Below are 23,217 nucleotides of genomic sequence, written 5' to 3' on the forward strand. Positions count from 1 at the left end.
GTAGTCCAATGGTTGGAACAGGGGACTGGGAGGCAGGACTCCTGGGTTCTGTTCCTGCTCCGTGGCCCTGAGAAAAGCTTGCCATCTTCGTTCCTCTGTGAAGTGGGGAAAAGGAGAATAAGATGAACCGACTATGCAGGGATGTGGGCATGACCAGGCTTAATCCGATAGCAGGTGCAAAGTGCCAGGGCTGTTCTCCAGAGTCTGGCGGAGTTGAATGGAGAGATGTGGAATTAGCTTTTGTTGCAACTCATTTTTGTCTCTTCCGCCCACGATCTTGTTGTTTGTGAGTGTGTCTCCCCCCCCCCCGCCCCCGCCATCCCCGCCCATGCTCACAGTTTTGCGTGTTTGGTTTTGTTTTAATTTGGCTTTGGAAGAGGAATAAAAAAACGAAACCTACGTAAGTGGTGAAACTATTCCTGAGCAGATTTAGCCCTTCTCTTAGCTGACACAATGTGATGTACTATCTAAAGGCTTGTCTACCCACACAAGTTGTAATGGTATAATTAAAGCAGTACAATTTCCTCCCACCTCCCCCCGGGTGGACACAATTACAGTGGTCTACAAGAGCTTATTTCAGCTCCTCCAATATGGCAATAAACTATCCTGGTTTAAGGCACCTTTCTGCTACATCAGTTCTCTGAGGTTATACGGCTACAATCCGATCAATAAAAAATCATACCCCTAACCAAAATAGATCTACTGGTAAAACATCTCTATTTAGATCAGGCCTGAGTAATCGCACGCGCGTGTGTGTGTGTATCTCTGTACCTTGCTCCAGCAAATACAACAGCCTGCTTGCAGGCATACCCCTTTAGCTCCATGTCTGAAGACCTATTGGGGTGCTGAAATTGCCCGGCATGTATTTAGCCATGGTAATTTACAGTGGCATAGAGCGTAACATTTACCCATAGCCTGGTCCGTGGGCAGGCATTAACATTTTCCTTTTCAAATGACCTCTGCTGGATGAAATCCCAAATCCCGGATCCAGATGGGACTTGTATTTAACATTGACACTTTTTTTTTTTTTAACGGATGCTATCCAAGCCCCTGCGGTGCCAGGACTTGGGGTGTTAATAGAAATGTATCAGATTGAATTTCTCAGCCTTCCTAGTTTCATTCCATCGCTTGTGTGTGTAGGCCTTGTTTGTTTCCGTCACGTGTGTCTCAGCCCAATAGAACTGGTCATGTTTGGACATACTATCCTTTTTTTTAAGCTCCTGGATTAAATTTGCTGGTGGTGCCTGACCGTGAATTAGGCAGCTATGGTCACATGATTGCAGTAGCACCCCTCCCCCCCCACACACTGGATTTACCTATATCTCCAGTGTGGGTCAGGAAAGGGGGGTGGGAGCTAGGTGGTAACATGTTCCTTTTATCCCAGAGTGCTTTGTAAACTACATCTGTGCAGCACTGTTCAAATGCAGCCATTTCTGGGGTGGAGGGCAGCAGCCAGAGGACAGGACAAAATAAGAGAGCAAAGGTGGAAGAAATATCCCACACATATGCCAATTAGAGAGACTAATCTACATAAGCATATGAAGTCCTTGCTTTCCCCAAAGCCATCCTTGGGGACTGGGGAGGGAGCCTGCAGAAGATTCCCACGTAGGTAGGTGTCCCTTCTCAGGAAGGAGCAGAGGGAGGTGGAGACGGGCGAGGGAGGGAGCGGCCCTAAGAATGGCGGGGTACAGATCAACTTCTGAGCACCTTGCTCCCACGTCCCGGATGTGGCTTCCATCTGCTCTGCTTTTTGAGACTCCCCTGCTGCCCGTTAACTCCCCCGTCCACCCCACTGTGTGGTTTGGACCTGTGATTCCCATGGTACCTTAGCGCAGAGTGAAAGCAGGCTAACAATTAACAAGCCCACCCCTGCGCCCCGCCCCCCGAGGCAGAGGCGAGCAGGGGAGCGGCTGGACATAGGGGGGCTTCTTGAGGTGCTGGGAGACCGTATGGGTGGCAGAGAAAGGTACCGCACTGGCCTGTCAGCTCTGGAGAACAGACTTGCTGTGTCTTTTCTTAGGGCCCAGGTGGAATAACCTAGTTTCTTGTGGCTGTTTGGCAATACCTGCCCTGAATAGTCTGGTATCACTGGCAAGTCGTTGCAAAAGAGAAGCTCAGGGCAGGACTGGAAGAGCAGGGCGGGCAGCAGGTTAGAACGGAGGTGCATTGATAGAGACAGCTGTGTGAGTGGAGCTTACACAGCACTTACCTCCCTTGCACCTGGCTTTGGTGGTCCGTGTCCCTCACTTGCAGCCCCAGGCTCACCCAGTGTCTTTGAAAGTGGGACATGGGCCCGTGTCAGGATTATTTGAAAGCCCCACCCCGGGTATGCTGAGATAAATGACCAGGGCTTGAGAGCACGGTTCCGGACCGGAATCCAGAGAGGGCACAACCTACGGTCCCGTAGGACTGAGTCTCTTACACCCTCCAGGCACTAGGAGTGACCCTGCTGTACAGGGATCTGTCCCTTCGTTAGCGCTGTAGCCTGGTCTTTTAAAATTGGGTTCGCAAGGAAACGTAAATGGTCAGAGAAGCCTGACGCGGTGGCCTGGATTAATTCAGAAGTGGGAGGAAAGTGTCAGTGAGCAGTGCCGGCATGTAATTAGCGTGGGTTAATTAAGGCAGGTTTTCTGGTTCACTCTTTCTATTCAACAGCCGCACGCATGCTGAACGCAGCACAGATCCCAGAGCGCTTCCTCCGCTGAGTGCTGCAGGACAGCTGCCTGTCAAAGCTTTGCTCTCACCCCATCTTCTTTAGGAAACCAACCTACTGCTGCAAATGGCTTTGTTTACTCTGCATGTGATTGCAGCAACTGGTCAGATTTGTGGTGCGAATGGATCTTCTGCACCCACACTGGCCCCAGGGAACTGGGTCGGGAGGCTACTCTGTGCCACTTTGAACTGTAATAAGTGGCTATCGTCGTCATTCAAATCCAAGAGCAGGGACCTAGCAAGCAGACACGCTGCTGACTGATCCAAGCCCATTATCCAAAGGGAAACGGTGGCCATACTAATACTTTAACCTTCCAACAGAAGGTCTTAGAGCATATTGCAAACATTAATTTATCTTCACATCACACTGGTGATGGAAGCAAAGATGATATCATTTTATTAGTAGAGAAACTGAGGCAGAGAGGAGCAGTCACTTGCCCAAGATCAGACAAGTGAGTCAGTGACAAAGCAGAGAATAGAACCCTGGAGTGCTGGCTCCTGGCCCCCTTGCTCCAACCACTAGGTGATGCTTCCTTCCTGAATGTCTGTAGAAAAAGCTCTTTATTCACAGCCAATCTTTCAAAATGTATGAAAAGTGCCTTTGAATGTGAATCCAGGGGGTGGCTTATTGTGCAGTGCAAGGTCATTCACGCTTTAAAACTGAACCCTTCATAACAGAGAAGACAAATGCCTTTTTCTGGCATCTTTCTTTCACTCCCTGCAGTAGGTCAGTCCTCTGCTCCTGGTGCTGTTTCGATAAAGGGCTGACTCTAGAAGATGTAGCTACTCTTTAATCGCCAGTGGTTCTTCTTCTTCGGAGTGTCCTTGTGCAGAGAGATAAAAACCTCTGGCTTCCTTTGCGCCGAGGGCTCTGCTTCTCTAGGAACAGGCTTGTGCGAGCCCTCCAGCCCTGCCGTTATCAGTATTTGTGACGAATTGGAGCCACTAGGAATGTTACTTATGCGGTTAAAGTTCAGTTGTTACCTGCGCGTTCCCTGGCGCTCTGCTCCTCTGGGCTTAGGTCTGAGGCTTTGGAATCGGTTCATACTCGAGGCCACATTTCCATCCTGTATGTCGCGCGTGTGGGGTCCTGAGCTGCGCTGTTAGTGTCGCCTTCCCGTTCAATTCAGAGCATCCCTACCTCAGAGAGACGGACGCTTCTGCCCGTGGCTGCGAGACCTCAGCCTAGCTGAGCGCTGGAGTAGCTGGTGCTGGCCTGCTTTAGGAATTGCCGCTGTCAGTTTCTCTGGCTCCCCGTCAGTGGCTCCAGGAGTCAGCCCCAGCATGAACTGTAGGTTCGATGGCCCCTGTTGGGGGGATTGGGCTGCACACGAACATCCTTGTTTGTTCTTTTTTGCCTGGGGCAACAAAATGGGATTTTCTAGAGCAGACCAGGGTATTTAGCTGATTGATTGGGGTCCCTTGGGAGGTGACCGATTGATGCCTCCAGTTACCTCCTGCATGGCTCCCTTTGTCCCTGGTCAGTGGCTGCACAGCTGAGCCCTACAGTGAAGGGTGCTGGGCTGACACCCTGGGAAGCTGGTGCCTTCTGATGATCTATAGGGGACAGACAGAGCCTAGGCAAGTGTCCTCCATGCCGCCGAGCAATGTGCCCCCATCCTGACTTGGGTGGGAGGGGGCACTTCTGCCTCTTGACTGGTTCAGCCTTTGGCCTCTCTGCTGGCTTTGCAGACAAAGGCGGGGGGGCAAGCAGGATGTTGGTTTTGGGGGATGGGGACGCTCGCCTAGTGAGAAATGGACTGAGAAGCTGGGGTGCAGAGCTCTGCCTTGCCATGGCCAGCTGAAGCAGCAGGAGGGGCTATCATAACCCCTGCTTCCCAGTCGGCTCTGGGGGTGCAAAGGAGGATGCTCCCTGGCCCTATCAGCAGTCAGATGGTTGAATCCAGGGCAGATGGTGGATCTCTTCAGTGAACAGGCCCATTCTGTTACCAGGGGCCCAGCTCCCCACTGTGAGCCGAGCTCTGCTTCGGAGCAGCCACAGGGACCTCAAGGCTGTGATGGCAGGAATGACCCTTCCTGGGTGCTTGGGGATCGCTGGTGGATTGGTTTACTAGCTCAATGCAGTCACTGGGGCATCTCCTCCCTGAGATGCTCCCCGTGTATTCAGTGCTTCATCCACTTAAAAACAGGTGGAGGAAACAGCCTGGTGGAGGCTGAGAGACTGGTTCATGTTGGCTATGGGTTTTTGAGGGGCCTCCTTTTAATATCTCAACAGACAGTGGACAGAGCACAGGGCTGGGCATTGAGAACCCTGGCAGCTAGAATCCGGGTTCTGCCACTGACCCTGGACCAGTCTGGTCTGTATCTGTTTTCCCCTCAGGCAAAAGAGGCATGGTGGAGAGAGGCATGTCTCGGCTGTGCTTTGAACACACACCGCCCTGTATTATTTTTATTGTTGTTTGTTTATGGAGATAACCATCCAAAACGCCCATACTGAAAGCTCCAGGCACCCGAACAAGTAAACATACGGCTGCACCTGATGACAGTCCCACAGCAAAAAACAATTGCGTGAGACTCGTGAATCAACTCGGTCAACCAGTACATCAAACCAGCCCCTTTAGCCCCCTCCATTGGGAACAAAAGCCTTGGCCTTATCCCCTGACCCGTTCCAGGAGAAGTGGTTTTTGCAGCGTGCCCATAGCCTGGTCTATTTCAAGCTTCTCATACCATTAACGGTGCAGCGAGGGTGGGAATGGAGCCGTGCAGGTAGCGGACGCTCAGAAGGGCAGCGTCCCTGGAGTCCGTGGGTTTAGATAGAGGCCGTATCTATCCAGTGCTGCCTTTCTGCGCATCCACTGAGCAAACACTCATTGATGCCGCACAGGGTTAATTATGTGGCAGAGAAAGGCAGCATTAGACAGTAGAGCAGTCAGCCAGTGCCAAGCGCTGGGTAAATGCTCACTATTATTAAGGCAGGGCTGTGCCGCTCATCAAAGCTGCCACCTCTCATTCTCTTGCCAAACAGTAAGAGCCTCTGCCGGGCAGGGAGGTGCGAGTCTATTCCTTGCTGTTCATATGGGGGCTAACTGTGCAATTTCCTTCTTTACATCATTCCGTGTGAGTGGGGGGAGTCGCCATGCCACACATTCCCCGCATGTGCCACATGCGGGAGATAGAGTATAGTCTGACCACTCGGCCCCTGCCTGGCCTCTGTGATTTTGGTTTATTTGTCTCGCAGCAGCTAGAGGCTCCAACTGAGATCGGGAGCCCCTTGCGCTAGGTGCTGTCCGTACCCATTGCAAGAGACTGTTCCTGCCCCAAAGAGCTTATGCTCTAAATCAACAAGGCAGACAGGACTGGGGGGAAAGGAAGGATCATTTTACAGATGGTGAGCTGAGGTACAAAGAGAAGAAGTGAGGAAATCTGTTGGCAGAGCCAGGCTTTGAAACTTTCAGACCTCCTGAGTCCCAGTCCAGTTCCTGGCCCACATGGCCATTCTGTTTTTTTGCTTCTGGTTGATAAATTCCCTGGGGTGGAGACTGTCTCTCCAGGTGCCTGGCACAACCAGTTTCAGAGCCTGATCGGGACCTTTGGGTGCTATTGTAACAGAAATATTTAATAATTAGTCTCAAATGAGGTGACAAATCCCTATGGCAGGATTATACTTGCAACGTAAAGGGCATTTCTCTACTGGGCTTCCTGCCTTTCCCTCTGTCTGTCTGGCAGAGAAAGGCCCTCAGCCTTTTGTGTCCTGCTGGACTTAATGAAACCTCCCTGATCTGGCTGCAGGGCTGAGGCAGCAGAAGAACCCTGCACCCCAGCAGAGTCCTGTAGCCTGGTAGCTGGTTGCACACACCCTCTTCTGCAGTCTACGCACCTGACCAGTACGTATGGAGAAGTACAGTGCTGTTCTTCTCTTTGCTGGTGGATGGGGGGCTGACAGTGAGCTCTGGAATAGGATGTCCCGAAAGGGGCCCTTTTCCTCCTTGTTCTCATGAGCCTGTGCATCACACCTATCCTTGCCAGCCAAAGATGGCTGGTTGGAACGCCTGTGTGTGTGTGTGTGTTTCGACACTGCCAGGAGTGGTCCCCCATGAACAAACCAAGGCTCATCCCTTCTCTTCACCTGGGTTCGCCCTACTGATGGTCGCTGCTGTGGGATACCGGGAGAGGTTGAGGAGCTAGAGATACAGCAGAGATCTGGTGGGGAAGTTGGAGAGCAGAGACGTCAGCCCTTTGGGGAGGAGTCGCCATTACATCTGGGAGGTTCCAGCTACAGAAACTGGGGCAGCCGGGGCTGCGAGCCAGATCCCTCCATCGACACTCCCTTTCACTCCCTGCTGGCACCGGCTCCCTCAGCCTCCAGGGCCCATTAGAAATCTCCTCAGACGCGCCGTTCTCATTTCCCCTGGGAACGTCCGGCCGCCCAAGCCCCTGTCCGGTCAGGGAAGAACTCTGGGGGCCATGTTCAAGTAGAAGGAGCGAGCTGTTCCCAGCCCAAAGGTCACGGGCCGCTGCCCCACCCTACATGGGCACGCCAGGGGAAGGCTTGTTGGCTGAATCCCAGCCCCTTAAATGGCATTCATCAGTGTGTAACTCAGGCAAAGCTGTAAATAGCAGTTTTATGTACCTGCGTTCTCCCTGCCCTCCAACCAATGACACCATGTGCTTCTGGGACCCTGTGGAAAAGGGCTATAAAGAGGCTTGCAAAGGGGGTAGCCCCATTTTACAGGTGGAGAAAGCAAGGGACAGTGAGGCAGTAGCTCTGTGGGGAATCAAGCCCATTTCTCCTGACTCCTGTGCTCTAACCATTAGACTGCATGCTCTCTCCCCAGCACACAGAGATAGCAGCAGTCTAGGACTTGGAAATAGATGCTGCCTGGTTTTAATCTCTACTCTGCTACTGATGTGCTGTGTGACATTGGGCAAGGCCTTTCTGTGCCTCGGTTTCCCCAGTGGGGATAATGACTCTCACCTACCTGACAGTGTGAAGTAGAATTAGCGAAAGCCTGTACAGTGCTTTGAAGCCACGCTTAGTGTGTTTTACACAACCAGGGCTCAATCCTGTTCTGTTACATGGGTGTAAATCTGGAGTAACACCTGGGGAGCAGGCCTGGGTCAATGAAACTTGTTGGAACAGCTTGGGATTTACATTCGGGTGAGCAGATGTCCCAATATTGGGGGCTTTGTCTTATATAGGAGCCTGGTTTTTCAGACTTGCTATTTGGTCACCCAAATGTATGTTGGTGTAACAGAGAGTAGCACATGGCTCCCATGTGGCCTCTCCAGGCACGCACCTACACCGGCACCTCACTCTCCCCTCAGCAATCCTGTGCCATACACACTTGCATACCAGCACGCGCATGGATTTTTGAACACACACACGGGCATGCCTGCGGACACGTGGATTATGCAGCCCGCGGGGACAGCTGCCCTGGAACAAAAATCTCTTGCCTTCACTAGCCTGCATTCCGGTGGGAACCAGGAGCCGTAAATCTGCCAGTGGGTGACACGAGGTGAGAGGCACATTCCTCCCTCGCACCTGCCCTTCCTGGGGCTGCCTATCTCCCCAGGCGAGTGGTGGGGAACCCTGCACCTGCTGCTGAGCAGGCACTCGAGAGCCCAAGCTGTGACCAGCTGGGTGAGCGTCCTGCCTATCCAAAGCCGATGGTCCCCAGACAGTCCCTGTGTTCCTGTGATAGGCCAGTCACTGCTGCTGGAGAGCTCCATGCACACAGAAGCTGCAGCACTGGATTGACTGGGGACCCTGCACTGGTATGGACTCCATCAAGAAGAACACGTGTTCTGTCAAAGGCATGAGAACTGGAGGAAGGGTCGGCTGAAATGTGACCCGATTTGGCTGGTTCCTTCTGTCCCAGCCCCACCTCCCTCTTTAAAAGCTTTGGGGGAGTCTTCCGCCGTTTCTCCTTTTAATCTCAACTTTACAAACTGCTATTCAGGACAGGGGATGGCAGAATCCCCGGAGCCCAGTACTGAGAGTTCAGTTTATTTATAGGCTGGGATAGGCACTTAGAGGCTAACTTGTTTTTTTCCCATTCCCCCCCTCCCCACCCACCCAATTCAAGAGGATGGGGCTACCTCATACCCAGGACGAGGGTGCCAAACTCATGGTTTCTGCATTGCTAGTTCATGCCTGCTTAGCATTCCTGTGCCAGTCATTAGAGGCCACCTGTGTGCAGACGGAGACGCCCGGAATTGCTCTGCTCAAGTGGAGAGACCTGATGACTGGCACAGCAGTATCGCAGCGCCAGGCCAGCACTAGCAGTGAGCCGAAGGATTAGTGGTGCCCAGGACATTGCAAGGCTGGAGTTCTTGGCCATCCTGAAGGCACAGTCAAATCGCAAGGCCATTCTCCCTCCTCTCCCCCCCAGTATTTCTGCTGCTGGGGGAAAGCATTGTCCTAAGGTTCAGTGTACATTTTGTCAAGTATCAGAGGGGTAGCCATGTTAGTCTGGATCTGTAAAAGCGGCAAAGAGTCCTGTGCCACCTTATAGACTAACAGACGTATTGGAGCATAAGCTTTCGTGGGTGAATACCCACTTTGTCGGATGCATGTAGTGGAAATTTCCAGAGGCAGGTATAAATATGCAAGCAAGAATCAGGCTAGGGATAACGAGTGTACATTTTGTCACCACTGAGCTGGTTCAGCGGCACACGTGGCAGGGATGATGGGAGCCCTAGTGTAGACAGGGCACCTGCAGTAGACAGGGGACTGTGGTGGAGCTAGGCCAGTTCACACCTGCTGAGGGTGTGGCCCATAGTTTAGCGTAGGCAGAGCCTGTGGCGGGAGGGCTGCCAGGCAGGGGAGTGCTGGTTTGTGGCTGACTGGCAGGAGCATGTGTAATAAAGAGCCTGCCAGTGGTTGCTAGGGAACCCGATGCCTTTTCTCCTTGCTTGGCGCCCGGGTGGCTCTGCTGCTCTGGCAGTTGTGTGTGTGGGAGCCCGGGACTGGAACAGCAAGGGGGCTGCGGGGCAGGGTCGAGGGGCATGGGCAGACCTTGCCAAGTGCCTGCCTTCCCAATGTCAAACCCTAGTGTAGACAGGGCAAGTAATACGAACGCTTGTTAGCTGGCGGTGGTGATCCCGAGGGAGGAAGTCTAGATTTCAGCTTGACCATCTTAGCCCCCTGCCAGAGTCTACACAGGAGTGTTAGCATGGGTTGGCTACCCCCCCCCCCACCCCCCAAAAGCCACACCTTTGAATCTCCATCAAGACATGTCTCTAATCTAGACAGACCCTGTATCTGGCTCATTAGCCACAACAAGGTGTCCCTCTCTCTGATCTGGCCCCATCCCAGCGGGCCCATGTTGGCTTGGGTCCATCACCCCCGAGTACTCTTCGTCAAACACTGTAACGTTCCCTAGCCAAAGCCTCTTCGGTCTCTCTCCCCCATCACTTGTACTGTCTCTCTGTTTCTCCTCTGCAGGCCCAGGGCCCTGCTTGGCTGAGGCTGCCTCTGTCCCAACATGCCTTGGTATTTGCCTGCAGGCTGCCCCGAATGCCAGGCCTTGCCAAGCCACCCCCACATCCCTACAGCCTGGACTGGTCTGATTCTGATGCTTGTCATAGCCTGATGCAGAATGGCAGAGCTGCGCCCCCATGCCTATGGGATGGGGGTTCACGGAATCCTAGCATTTAAGGCTAGATGGGACCCTCAGATCATCCCAGTCTGGCCTCCTGTATACATCACTAGCCACCAGCACCCACACGCTAAATCCAGCAACCAAAACAGAGCCAAGTAGTTCAGCCCACAGCAGCCTAGCCTATGTGCCACAGGCAGAGAAGAAGAGGGGCCAAGGTGCACCAATGCCTGAGGCCCCTGCAATGCCGTTCATGCCACTAACACCCAAGTCACCATCACAGCTGTCACTGCTGCCCAGTAGAGAGTGGGATTGTCAGTCATTTTAACACAGCCCCTGGTGCACGTGGGGCAGAGTACAAGGAGACAACTAACAGCAGAGGGGAGACGGCATTGAAGAGGGGAGGATGAGGGAGGGAGTGTGTCTTGGGTAAGGATTAAGGGATCTGGTGCCTTCTGGGGAGGGGAGTTCTCCTTCCTCTGCAGCATCAGCTCTTGGCCACTGCTGGAGGTAAGATACCTGAGTGGGTTTGCTGGGTGGCAAATTGTAGGCTGGAGAGGAGGGGCCATGGATGACTGGGGCTGGTGTCTTTGGTCATCTCTCTTGCTCACAGTCCATCTGTGCATGGTGAGGTTGGGCCACTGCACTCTGCATGCCCCTGCTCCCACATTCACCATGTTCATTTTCCCTAGCACTGTGTATCTTTTCAGGTTGGCTGAACAGCAATGATGAGCTGTTCCGGGTTTTGTAAGTCTAATGCATCCTTGTTTTCCATTCCTACCTCCCCGAGGTGCACGCCGCGCTCTCTTCCTGTCAAGGGGAATCGGCTGCCAGCTTGTGTGAGACAAATTGTTTGCTTTGGTGTTTTCTGAATCAAATAGATTGTCCTATTTGGAAACAACAAGCAACTGCTGGAGTGTGAATGTAATGAATTCTTTAAAGTGCATCAAAGTGAGGGATTGACAGTGGGAGCTGGAGCCAGGGGTAGAGCAAACAGGTGCTGTACAAGCTTCCTTGACTCAGCCCTGCCAGTGCTTCTCCGTCCTAACCTCTTATTCCAGATGTACCTCTCCCCAGCTCCGCCAATGCACCTTTGTCCTGACACACAGCAACCCTCCCGATCCCAGTTCTTGGCTCTGCCAATGCCCCTCAATCCTAATGTGCTGCTCTCCCTGTCATCCCACCCCTCCTGGTCCTCTCCTGAGCAGGGACCAGATGGGGAAGGCCTACTGGTTAAATAACGGGACTGGCAGTCAGGAGTTCTGGATTCCAGCTCTGACATTGATTCACTTTGGGGCCTTGGGCGAGTCAGCTAACACGCGCTCTCCTTGTGTGTAAATGGTGATGACAACGATGTCCTGCCTCCCTGGAGAAGCTGTGAGGCTAAATCCATTCATACGGGAGGGCGTTTGGAGGCCTTTGGCTTGAAGGGGCTACATGCAGAAAGGCCCGGTGTGGCTGTTTGTTCAGCCTGCTATGCTCTGTGACACAAACCACCAGTTCTGCATGGAACTAGACTGGACTCACATTGCCAAGCCAGATTCCAGCCGGCGTCTCTAGGGAAAGGCGAGCTCACTAACTCTGTTAGCCACCGCTTTCCTCTCTTTGCCAGCCCTGGGAACAGCTTGTTTCATGTCTGGATGAGGAGAGCGGTCTGCCACAAACCCCTTGGCAGTTGGCCGTTGATGTGGGACATGTCCCGATGTGCAGCCTGGGAGGTAGCCGGTAGGTGCTCGGCAGGTACGTGTCACTCCAACACGTTCCAGTGCTGTGGAGCAGCAAGCAACAACTTGGAATGAAATCCAGGGGACTAATGGGACTGGAGGCCTGTTTACGTGTGGGGCAAGTATAAGACCTTGATTTCCTCTCTCTCACATGCGAAAAACCAAAACCAAAAGGCGACTTCCATGTGTGGAACGGGGTGTGGAAGGGAGAGACTCTGACCATGAATCAATTAAAATCCTTCTCATCTCCCTGTCCAGACACTGCCTAAATAATGAGTGACATAATTTAAACGGCTTTAAACCCCCCTCGACTCTCCTTGGAATCCCACTCCTGGAGGTCGAGACCTTGCATGCCAACTCTCGGCCTTGGGGAAACTTTTGCAGACAAGTTAGCTTCCTTAGATCCCTTTTAGGAGGGGTGCTTGATAGTGTGTAGCCTGACGGGCCCTTATCTTATCCCTCGTAATGCCTACATTATCGTTGGGCATTCCTGCCCGAGGCTGCAGGAGATAGGGGCAGCCTTGGGTTCACTCTAGGGCTTCCACCTTGTGTTTACTGTCTGGGCCCCGACTCGTCACATCTGGATGTTGCACCATGAGCACCGTTGCGTCACAAATGCAGCCTTTCTGCAACGCACAGCACATTCGGGACGTGTCGGGGAGAGGGGATACGGCTCCTCTCTGGTGCTGTCCCACTCCAGTACTCTCCCATGTACCTGGTACTGTACATCCTATAGCAAGCATTGCTCAGAAGTCTGGAGCTGAGTTCGGCTACAGCAGGGAAATGGCCTGCAGCCCTCATTCGAGCTACAGCTTTCTTAATGCCCCCAGCATCTAGGCATCAGGGGTGGAGGCAGCTGATTCAAAATTGGTAGGGTCCCACAGCAAATGAGTGGCAGCCTTACAAACCAGGCCCAGATGTCCCTTGAAGCTGGGCTAATTCTGCCTGACCAGATACTAACCATCTGAACACTCCTCCTTGTGTCCCTAGATCAGCCGATCTCTTCCCGTTCCAGTCAGTGATAAGATTCCATGCTTGTTCCCTCTTTGGCTTTTATTCCTGATCGGCAGCCCCCACCTGGGTCCCTGGACAAGCATGGCCAAAGCATCTCTAGACTGATGTGCAGCACCCCCTGCCACTCCAGTTTGGATATGCCTGTTCCTGCCGAACTATACCGACTATATTGCTCTTGCAGACCTATGATCAGCTGGGGTCATGATCAGCTGCAATGAAAATACCTGATGCTTGAGGCAGTTTGGTCTATACCATGCTTGATGCAATCTGGTCCACTCCAAGGGCAAATTTGCTTTCCCAAGGTATTTTTATGAGCCCCAGGGATAAGCCCCCGGCAGCAGGGATAATTTAACAGCATTTGGGGACGCCAACCAAGACACAGAAATCCTCCAAACCCCCTTCCAATTTGGCAGAATTTTAGTAAAGACTTTCTGGATAAAGGAGGCCAACAGGGGGGCTGGGGGGGGGGAGTAAAATTTACCTCACCCTTCCAAGGGCTAAACCAACTGAGGTAGCGACTGCCTGCTGCCCTGCAAGCGACGGGAACAGAGGTGAGCTCCAGAGTGAATGTATATCCGTCCATATGGATGTAGTGTCCTCCCTACCGCCCTCTCCCCTTAAAGGAGAGGCTGGGAAGGGGCTAGACTGGGCAGCGGGCCAAGCTATTTGGCGTGGCAAGGTGGAGTTTATCCAGCTGATGCAGTTAATTAAGGATTGGCGTGTCTCTTTTTCCTTTGCGAGACATTAGCTGTCATCGAGCCGAGTAACCAGCCAGGTGGCTTGGGGGAGTCCTGTGAATGTCTCGGATGGGTGTCTACTCCCCAGGCAGCTCAGGCCAGTCCAACAGGGTTCTTCTCAGCCCAGCGTTGGCATCTGTTGCTCATAAGCAATGTTGCAGTTGTGTTTAGTGTGTGTGTCACAGTAGCTCCTGGGAGGCCTACCTCACTTCACTACACGCCGCACAGACACCTAGCAAGAGACAGTCCCTGCACAAATTGAAATATAGGAGACCAGCCCCCCCATTTCAGAGATGGGGACCTGAGGTCTGGAGAGAGAACGAACCTAGATCCTCCATCCAGTGCCATAGCCCCAAGCCCATCCTTCCTCGCTCCCTAATTTGAACTGTCTAATGAAAGACACTAGGCACAGTCCAGTATTCGCTGTTCAGCATAGGAGCCCAGGTGTACAGCTGTTCCAGCTGTGGGACATAGGTGAGCACAGCGTTTTGAAAACAGGGGAGGTGCCCGTCAAAGTCATTAGGTTTCCTAACTGTGCCAAGAGGCCAGGCAGGGTGAGCTCCCCATGAAATGAGCCTCCCTTGTGAGTGTCTTGGTTTTGCTCAATTTGTTTCTTTCAGCGGAAGTGAGTGAGGATTGTTATAACATTGGCATGAGGAAATCTTGCAGGGTGTCTTGGTCGACAGCGTTAGCTCTCTACTTTGGGTATCAAAATGCCTTTGTTTATCTTGCTTAATTCTCTCTGTGGTCACCGAACAGCTCTGGGTCATATGATGGCACATCAGCAGTACAGCTAGAGCATATGAGTTGGTGGAGCAAAGCGACAGCTCCCGGGAAAAGGCTGCTGGGCGAAAAAACTAAGCCAGCTCACAGGTCTGAGTGGTGTTCGTGCTGGAGAGCAATGGGCAGTGGCTCCTGCCTCTCCTGATCTCTGTGACTCCATCATGGCCATCTGGAGCTGCTCTAATGCCAGGGGAGCAATGGGGCCAAGTGATGAAGGGACTCAGAGAGCTGGGTTCAGATCCTGGCTCTGCTGCTGGGTAACCTTGGGCAAGTCACTTCATCTCCTTGTGCCCTGAGTTTCCCAGGCATAAAATGGGGATAATGATACTGACCAGGTTTGTCAAATGCTTTGGGATCTATGGGTGAAAAGTGCTACGTAAGAGCTAGGTAATATTATTGTGATGACTCCAGCCTGGTGTGGTTTGGCCAAAGCTCTGACCACCTGCCCCTCTTGGAGATGCAGGTTTGGCTCTGAAATCCTGTTTCATTTGGTTGGTGCATTTAACATGCTTATGGACTTCCCAGGCTCTCAGGATCCTGGAATCTCCTTTTAACAGAATGATCACAGCGGCACCATTTGGACCCCGTAAATAATCTCAGAAAGAATAAGGTAGCATGGGGCTGAATTTGGATCCCACTGACCTCAAGGCCGTTGATTTTGATGGCAGCAGGGTTTGGGCTGTAGAACTCAGAGCTGGGAAAGTCCGGCTCATAGGTTAGGTAGTTCTTTTCCTCTCCTGACACTACAGGAGAGTTCCCTCCAGCACCGGTGAATGTTTGTTTTTAGAAATACTGGATTACCGGAAAACCCTGTCGGATACTGGCCACAGGCTGGGGAACAAGACGGATCTGCTGTTGGGCTGAAAAGCCACGTCAGATGAGCTCAGTGGCGCTTCGGAATGGAGCACCGGTCAACCTGACGCCATGCCGTGTATCTGGGCCAGCTGCTGTGCAGTTTGCAGACTGAAGGTCCTGTCTTAAAAAGAGGCACTATGATTGTCCAGGAGCTTTCATTGCAGTCTGAGAGCGAGCGCCAAGCTCACAAGCCCTTTTTGAGTCACTTCATTTGGGGTCCCGTCTTGCAGTGGTCTCGCCCGGTCAGGCTCTGAAATGGCGATAAGACAATATGCCCTAAGTAATGTAATATTAGTACATATAAATGCATACAGTGTATCATACAGTATAGATACTATTTCATTGCCTGAGAGAGGCAGCTCTATCCAGCAGCTAGAGCACTGGATAGTTCCCTCCTGGGATAGTTCCTGGGAGTTGGAAGACCTGTATCTTATTCCCAGCTCTGCCACTGACCTCGTGTGACCTTGGGCAAGTCACTTCCCCTTTTTGCAACTCCGTTTCCTCACCTGTAAAATAGCAGCGATGATACTGACTTTCCTTTCCAATGTGCTTTGAGATCTCTGGATTCTGGCCCTGTGGAGATCAATGACACAGATCATCTGCTCGGTTTCATAGGGTCAGGATTTCACGCTTAGCAGTAGGCCATTAAAAAAAAAAATCTCACTGTGCCAAAGTTTCCCCTTCTGGAAAATGGGGGTGGCGATGCCATCACATTGCAGCGTTGCATGGGTGAGTTAATAATGTTTGGTCTGGACTTCAATGCTCTAGTTTGATGGAAGTGCCCGGTGGTGGTGTTGATATTAGTAAACGTGACAGCTGTGCAGGTCAGAAATGTGCTGGAGTAAACACACTAGCTGCTGTTCCTTAAAACAGGACTCCGGAGCCCTGGGTTCTGTTTGCAGCTCTGCCATTGGGTGACCGTGGCCGTGGGTGAGTCACTTCTGTGTCTTGGGTCTCCTGTCTGTGAAATGGGGTTGGTGAGCCTTGCCCTCCTTCGCAAACCGCTTTGCAATCAAGAGCAGGATGTTTCTATGCTGGCAGCATGGTGGCTTGGAGTGGTTTCCGTCATATGCAGGGTTTAGTTTTGGTTCAGTGACTCTCAGCACCCCCACTGTACAAATGGTTCCCACCCCCCTGCCTGGCAGGCTGTGGAATCAGAGCTGTCCTCCAGGGGATATAAAACAGATCGGTTCCCTCAACGGCATTGGAGAAAACGGATGTCAGGTTTTGATTTTGTTCTCTGAGCAGCTTTTCTTCCAGAACTGATCCTGAGAAGACACGGGGGCGGACTGCTTTTTTTGACAGGTCTCTCTCTGCCCCCGCCCCCTGTGAATTTCATTGAGCGCCTATTTTCCAGTGGTACAGCTAGAGGGCTGCCTGATGTTACCAAGGAAGCGTGCAGGGGTGGCGTGAGAGCAGAATGAATGGGGGTGTGTGTGTGTGTGTTTATATATGACTGAGCCAACCTGCAGTTTCAGATTTCAAACCTCGCTTATCAGCCCCTCCAGCATTGGGACGGTCCTTTCTCACAGACAGCCCTACCAGGACAAGGAGAGAAGCTGTTGCCACTTCTTTCCCTTCCCTTTTCCCCCCCTTTCCCCTTCTACCGGGAGCTTCCCTTGCTTTCCCAGCTCTGCCTCCAGTCCCTCCACGTTGGAGCCACAGGTTGGATTTTTAGCCCTCTCATTCCTTGGCATCGGCAGACGTGGCAGTCTCTGGAGTCGAGGTAAATCTGGGTGTCTGGTTCCCATGGCTGCCCTGACTTTGCAGCAGGGTATGGGGTGACAGGGAATGTCCTGGGGGTCGATCTAGCACAAAGAAGATCTGCTGCCAGACAGAAGCGTGGGGGAAATGTTTTCCTAGGTGTTTGTAAAGGGCAGTGGTGCTGGAACAGTTTGTACAGTGGGGGGGGCTGAGAGCCATTGAACCAAACTGTAAACGCTGTATAAGATGGAAACCACTTCAAGCCAGGGGGTGTGGCAGCACCCCTAGTTCCCGCGCCTCTGGCAAAGGGTGGTGTGAAGACCGTTACATGGTTACAGTGCAGTCTGGGGTTCGGAAAGGATGTGCCTTGTCTGGGATTCCCCCTCAAAAGATGGCTGCAAGAGAGCCTTTCCCGGCACGTAGAGTTGCCTCTGGATTTCGAACATGCCAAAGTTTGTGGACCCGGGATTTTGGATTGGCCCATGATATAGATCGGCGGCTCTTTACCAAATTCAGACTTGTGCTCAGAAATGGAGGGCAGGGGGAAGGGAGGGAGAGACAGGCTGTTTTGTCTCACACCCCCTTTCTGCTGCCTCAGAGTGTAAGTTACACCGAATGCCATGTCGGTGCAAGCTAAAAGATTTTACTACTTACCCTGGTGTTTGGACTGACATACACCTGACTTGCAATGAACCCTGCTGTTTGTGGGGATTAGAAGTGCATGGGGCTTTAGCTATATAAAGTCTCTGCTTTGTGGAGTTTATAGTTAGGTCTCCAACGGGTTAAACCACTTCATAGTGGGACTGAGATAAATGAAAGGTGTAGGAAGTGCCTAATAAGGCTGGCGTCTCTGAAAGAATGAGTAGAGTTATGCGCTATAGGGCGGGAGGTGAACATATGTATGCATAAAGCATTAACTTTACACTGCCTGAGATGTGTTGAGCAGAAATTGGTTCCTGTCTCTGCTCCAGAGTGTTCAGTGGCTTATGGCCCAGGAAGGGTCAATTTCGCTAGGGTAATTGACCATGCCATGGGGCGGGTGGCTGGGCTGTGGGCACATTGTGCTGTAGGGGCTGCAGACAGACTGTGGTTTGTGAAGGGCTGTCGGCTTGCTCTGAAAAGGATGTTCTACTGTCCGAGCCCGGTGAGCAAAGTCAGGCAATAAATCCAGAGAGAAACACAGATACGGCTGAGATCTCTTGGCAGAACAGTTCAAGTCGGGCTCTGGTATAAGAGAGAGATCCAGCCTTTATTGACAGCTTTGATTATTCTTGGTGAAGTCTTTTCAGTGCCTCACAAAGGAGGAAGTGGGTGTGTAAAAAGACAGACCTGTATGAAAGACACGCACCTGTACATATGATCAAGCCATTTTGAGCTGTCAGACTGTCCAGTCGTCTGCCTTTTGAACTGACACTGGATAGGCTCTGGAGGCTGGCCATCTGCAGCCACTGGAGGGGCAACCCCAGGGCACAGTCCCCAGCCTCACTCCTTGAAGCAGCCTGGTGTTCCCTCTGTTAATAAATTGCGGGCTATGTGGCTAGCCGGTCAGTTCCAACCATCCGGTTAGAATGGTTTCCCCCATACAGCCAGGAGCTGTTCCCAATCCATTTGATAACTCCTCCTTCTCTCCCCCTGGTCTTATACAAAGCAGCAGGATACTGGGCTTTGCAAGCAAATCTAGCGGCTGCACCTTGTAAACATTAAACAGTACTCCCAGCCCATGGTGCCGTTCAGGACTGGCCCCTCCATTTTACAGGCTAGGAAAACTGAAGTGCAGAAGAGGGAAGTGACTTGCCCAAGGCTTCGTACCAAGTCTGTGTTGAAACCTGGACTAGAACTCTGTTGTTCCTAGGTCCTTGTGTTGGCCTGCTTTAATATATACATGATTCGTCTTGCGGTAGCCCCTAGGAGCTCCAGTCATGGTCCAGGACTCCGATGCGCTAGACACTGTACAAACACAGGACAAAAAGACAGACCCTGCCCCAAAGAGCTTACAGTTTTCCATCATTGTTCCAACTTGAAGTTCTAGTGATGGCACAAACCCCAAGATCAAAGTTTAATTGCCCAGAACCTGCCTCCCTCCGGCAAAATAAACGTAGCCTTCATGTTTTCCTGTAACCCAGACAAGGTGGACGGTTACATGATACTTTATAAATACTCTGGGAATGCAGTTCTCCACTGTAACCATCCAAATTAGGGCTGGCCAAGAAATGGTTTTCCCGTCCCATGAGAATTTTTGACATTTCAAAAAACTCTCCTGTCCCAAATCAGAAGGGAAAGTCAAAATCCTGACAATTTTTGCAAACCGAGATCCTCAGTGTTTTTGGTTCATGTCAATTGAAACATTTCATTTCAATTTCAACCTTTTTTTTTAACCTTTCAGTGTAAATTATGAAAATTTCTAAATGAAGTCATTTCACTCAACCCCCGCCCCCAAAAACTTTCCAGTTCAGTGTTAGAAACAGGATGTTTCGACAATCTCTAAACTCTTTTTACCAACGTTTTTCAAAGAAGGTGTCTTCTTGAACCACGCCCGGTTTTGCAAACAGTTTTGGTTTTGATGAATTGGCATTTTGGGGCAAAAAAACCAAAACACATTTAGGCAAAATTTCTGACTAGCCCTTGTACAAATGTGTACCGCTTATAGCAGAGACTGCAGTGTGGTGTGCCTTGCTGTACTCTGTTGTTTCTGCTTTCTAAACCCTTTAGAAATGGAACCTCTGGTATAAAGGGTTAATAAACGATGAACCCCCTACTATGGGCATGTTGCAGACATGAGTAGCATATATGCGAGATGGTTGTAAGCACGTCAGAAGACAGTTATAGACAACACACTGACATCTAAGAATTGATTACTGTTTATGAAAACCTCTATTGATCATTGATTTAACCCTTTAATGACTGCTTAGAAATGAAACCTTAATGCCAAGCTCTTATACGGCACTTTCCCAGCAGTAGATTTCATAACACTTTACAAAAGAGGTCCACGTCATTATCCCAGTTTCACAGATGGGGAAACTGAGGCACGGAGCAGGGAAGTGATATGCCTGAGCTGACCCAGCAGGTCAGAGTTAGGAATATGTCTCCTGAGTTTCAGTCCAGTGTTCTATCCAATAGGCCACACTGCTCAGACAAGAAATCGTGGTGAGCAGTATCTCTTTATAAGGGAGACTCCCTAGGGGAAGGTGAGGCTGAGGGTTGATAACCTGTGTTAGCCACCCAGAGACTGGGGTGTATATGTGGAGCATGGGATCTCCTATAGCGCTCCACTCCCGTTGGAGTCATTGGCAAAACGCTCATTGAAGTCAATGGGGCAGAGCTAGGCCAATGCTAAGTGCTTCCAAAAATCCTACCTGTAGCTGCTTCTTTCTCCTCTTGCTTAGGCAGAGTAGGTATGAAGTGCACTAATTCCCTGGCCACGGAGATGACTGAGGTGCTCGCCTTGTTGGGCTCGAAAATGTCCTGACTGCTACTAACACTCCTGCCTGGGGAAGCGAAGGACAAATCCAGCCTCCTGTCCATCCATCGCTGCAGGGGGCAGGAAGGAATTGTACCCCATTGGGCCCAGCATGGCCCGATGCGGAAGGGTTTGCTTCCCTCCGAAGCGTCGAATATCAGCTGGCAGATCCCGCAGTGCTACATTCCCCATTGCCGCTGGGATCAGTGTTTTCATTAGGAAAAATCCTTTATTTCTTGCAATGCAGCAGGTTGGTTTGATTTCAGTTTTGAGAATGGCCTGGAACATTGGCCATGAAGACTCAGGGAGGGGGCGGGGGAGAAACATGTTTGCCCTCCCCTCTCCGAGAACCTCGAAGGGCCAGCGTCAAGTAGTGCAGGGAGGGGAACCTCTGTCCCAGTTTTTAATTCCCATCCACATACTGTGCTTGTCCTTCCCCAAATCTGGTTTCAGTCTGGCTCATCGGGCTGACAAGGTTAAGACACATTAGTTTCATAGCCAATGATACACAAGGCAATGATGTGGCCAGCATCGCGTCCGACCACCTTTGACTGGCCTAACCTGATGGACCAGGTACCCATTTTGCAGCTAGGTGAACTGGAGGTGACCTTTCAGTGTGAGATCACGTCAGACTCAAATTCACAACCTTCAGGAATGCTGTCAAGCGCCTTAACCACTCAGGCACCGTGCCTCTTGGAGCCGCATCAAAGCCAGGCGCCATCCGCAAGGCTGCTGGGGTTTGTTGCCGAAGCCTTGCGTGACTCTAGCGCAAGCCCGACTCTCCGATCCACTTTGTTTTCTTACTAGCCCCCTCCCACCATCAGCATGCCCTGGGAACTCCGGGCTGGCTAGGGCCTTGGCTGCACACCAGGTTTGCCCCAATTCCAGCCCCTGGCATAGCCACGCTGGTGCAGACGCCTGGTGCATGCGGCAACGCTGCAGTGTGACGAATGCTAGGCTACAGCAGTTCATGCTAGGGGTTTGGCAAGACCTGACTTCATGCAGGAGATGTCTTTGGTCACTGGCAAGCAGGAAACCTGCCTCTAGGGAGGCAGTGGCCACTGTGCCCCAAGGCAAGCAACCCATTAGGGCAGCGTCTGGTCTCTTATCTCCAGGTGCCATCAAGATGATGAGGGCAGCAACTGCCACTTACCTTGCCTGGTTGTGTCAGCTCTCAGTGAGCCAGCCCGTGATGTGTGACTGGTGCCATTTGAATCATAACACCTCCAGAAAACAAGGGGCGGCCCTGGGTTTTGAAAGAGGCTGCCGCCTTTTTTTTTCTTTTCTTTTTCCTTCCTTCTGTTCTCCTCCCTCTCTGCAACCAATTGGCTCTCCAGGCTGGGGCTTGTTTGCCAACAGTGGACTTCCCTCCCATGCCACAGGTGGGTTTGCAGGGCCCTTGCCTATTTCTGGCAGCAGGAAGTCGTCGTCTCCCCGCCCCCCCGGTACCCCCAGCTCTGCTCTGATTATGATAATCAGGTGAGGAATGCAGCTAGGTGGTGGTTTTCTTCCTAGTACTTCCAGTCATTTAAAGGGCTGCTCGGCCCCAGGACTGTTAGAACTGTTAGAAGGCCTAATCATTAAAGCTGCCCATAACCGCTATCCTTAGGCATGCACAGGGGGTTAGATCTTCAAACCAAATTTAAAATCACAGCCAGACAGGTCTGCGGATGCTGATTCAGGTTGGACACAAGCAGGCATCTCTTTCCAGCCTGTTTCCTCTTTTACTTGGTGGTGGTATGGGGGCAGAGCAGGGCCATGGGCGTTAGGACAGTGACTAGGTTTTGAGGTCAGAAGGGACAGGACAATCCCCAATCTGATGCATAACACAGGCCAGAGAATGCCACCCCAGCTTCCTGCATCGCATCCGGTGGGTTCTCCTTGAGTATAGCTGTGAGGATGGCACTGGTGATCTTGAGGAAGATGAGCACATGGTGTCCCCCACCCCGTGCATGGGAGGTAAGCAGGATGTGAATGCAGGACCTTCAGAGTTGCAGCACTTGAGCTAAAGGAGACCCCTGCATGCGCACATGCTCAGTCCTCCCAACCTCCCACGTGTCCATGAATTAGGGCTGTATCCTTGTCCCCATTCTACGGAAACACACTGAGGGGAAGTGACCTCCCAACTCCCTCCGCAGCTAGAGGAGGCAACAGCTTCCTGGCTCCTGGTGCTGTGCCCGGACCTGTGCCCCCTGCCTTTGTAGGTGAAAATCCCGCTTTTATTTCCAGCACTTCCACTGTGTGATCCAACAGCAAGTTACTCCCCCGCTCTGTGCCTCAGTTTCCCCTACTGTAAAATGGGGATAACGATCCTGGCTCATCTCGCAGGGGGGTGATGAGTCGGAAGAGGGGCAAGCGTGACTGTGAATTGGGAATCTCCCTTTGAAAGCCTCCATGATTTTGCTTGGGCCTGGCAAACCATAAGGGCCCAGTCCTGAGAGGTGCTGAGCACCTGCAGCCTCAATTTCTCCAGACCTCTCAAGCCTGGGTCCTTTTAAGCTGCTGTAGAATCTCTCTGCTGGTGATCCAGCGCTTGCTTGCGTGGCGGTGGTAGGTTCTAGGCACCAATTCGAGTCTGATTGGGTGTTGGGGAGATGCCCATGATTCACAGGGCACTGTACATCTCAGTCCCAGCTACACCCTGTCCCCTTTGCACCCACCTAACTCTC

At 51.8% G+C, this 23,217-nt stretch overlaps 1 protein-coding gene across 3 annotated transcripts in view; it reads left to right on the forward strand.

The window, feature by feature from the left end:
* The window catches only part of PLEKHA6 (pleckstrin homology domain containing A6), a 139,148-nt gene that overhangs the window by 28,702 nt on the left and 87,229 nt on the right, over positions 1 to 23,217 (forward strand). Inside the window, exon 1 of one of the 3 annotated variants that reach the window (XM_073320383.2) lies at positions 16,776 to 17,113. The exons of the other annotated variants lie outside the window; for them this stretch is intronic. The gene's annotated coding sequence lies outside the window, so the exon portion shown is untranslated. Of the gene's footprint in view, positions 1 to 16,775; positions 17,114 to 23,217 lie in introns of those variants that run through there. 3 annotated transcript variants of the gene reach the window in all.

This window comes from Lepidochelys kempii, chromosome 21, assembly GCF_965140285.1.
Source record: "Lepidochelys kempii isolate rLepKem1 chromosome 21, rLepKem1.hap1, whole genome shotgun sequence".
NCBI lineage: Eukaryota > Metazoa > Chordata > Testudines > Cheloniidae > Lepidochelys > Lepidochelys kempii.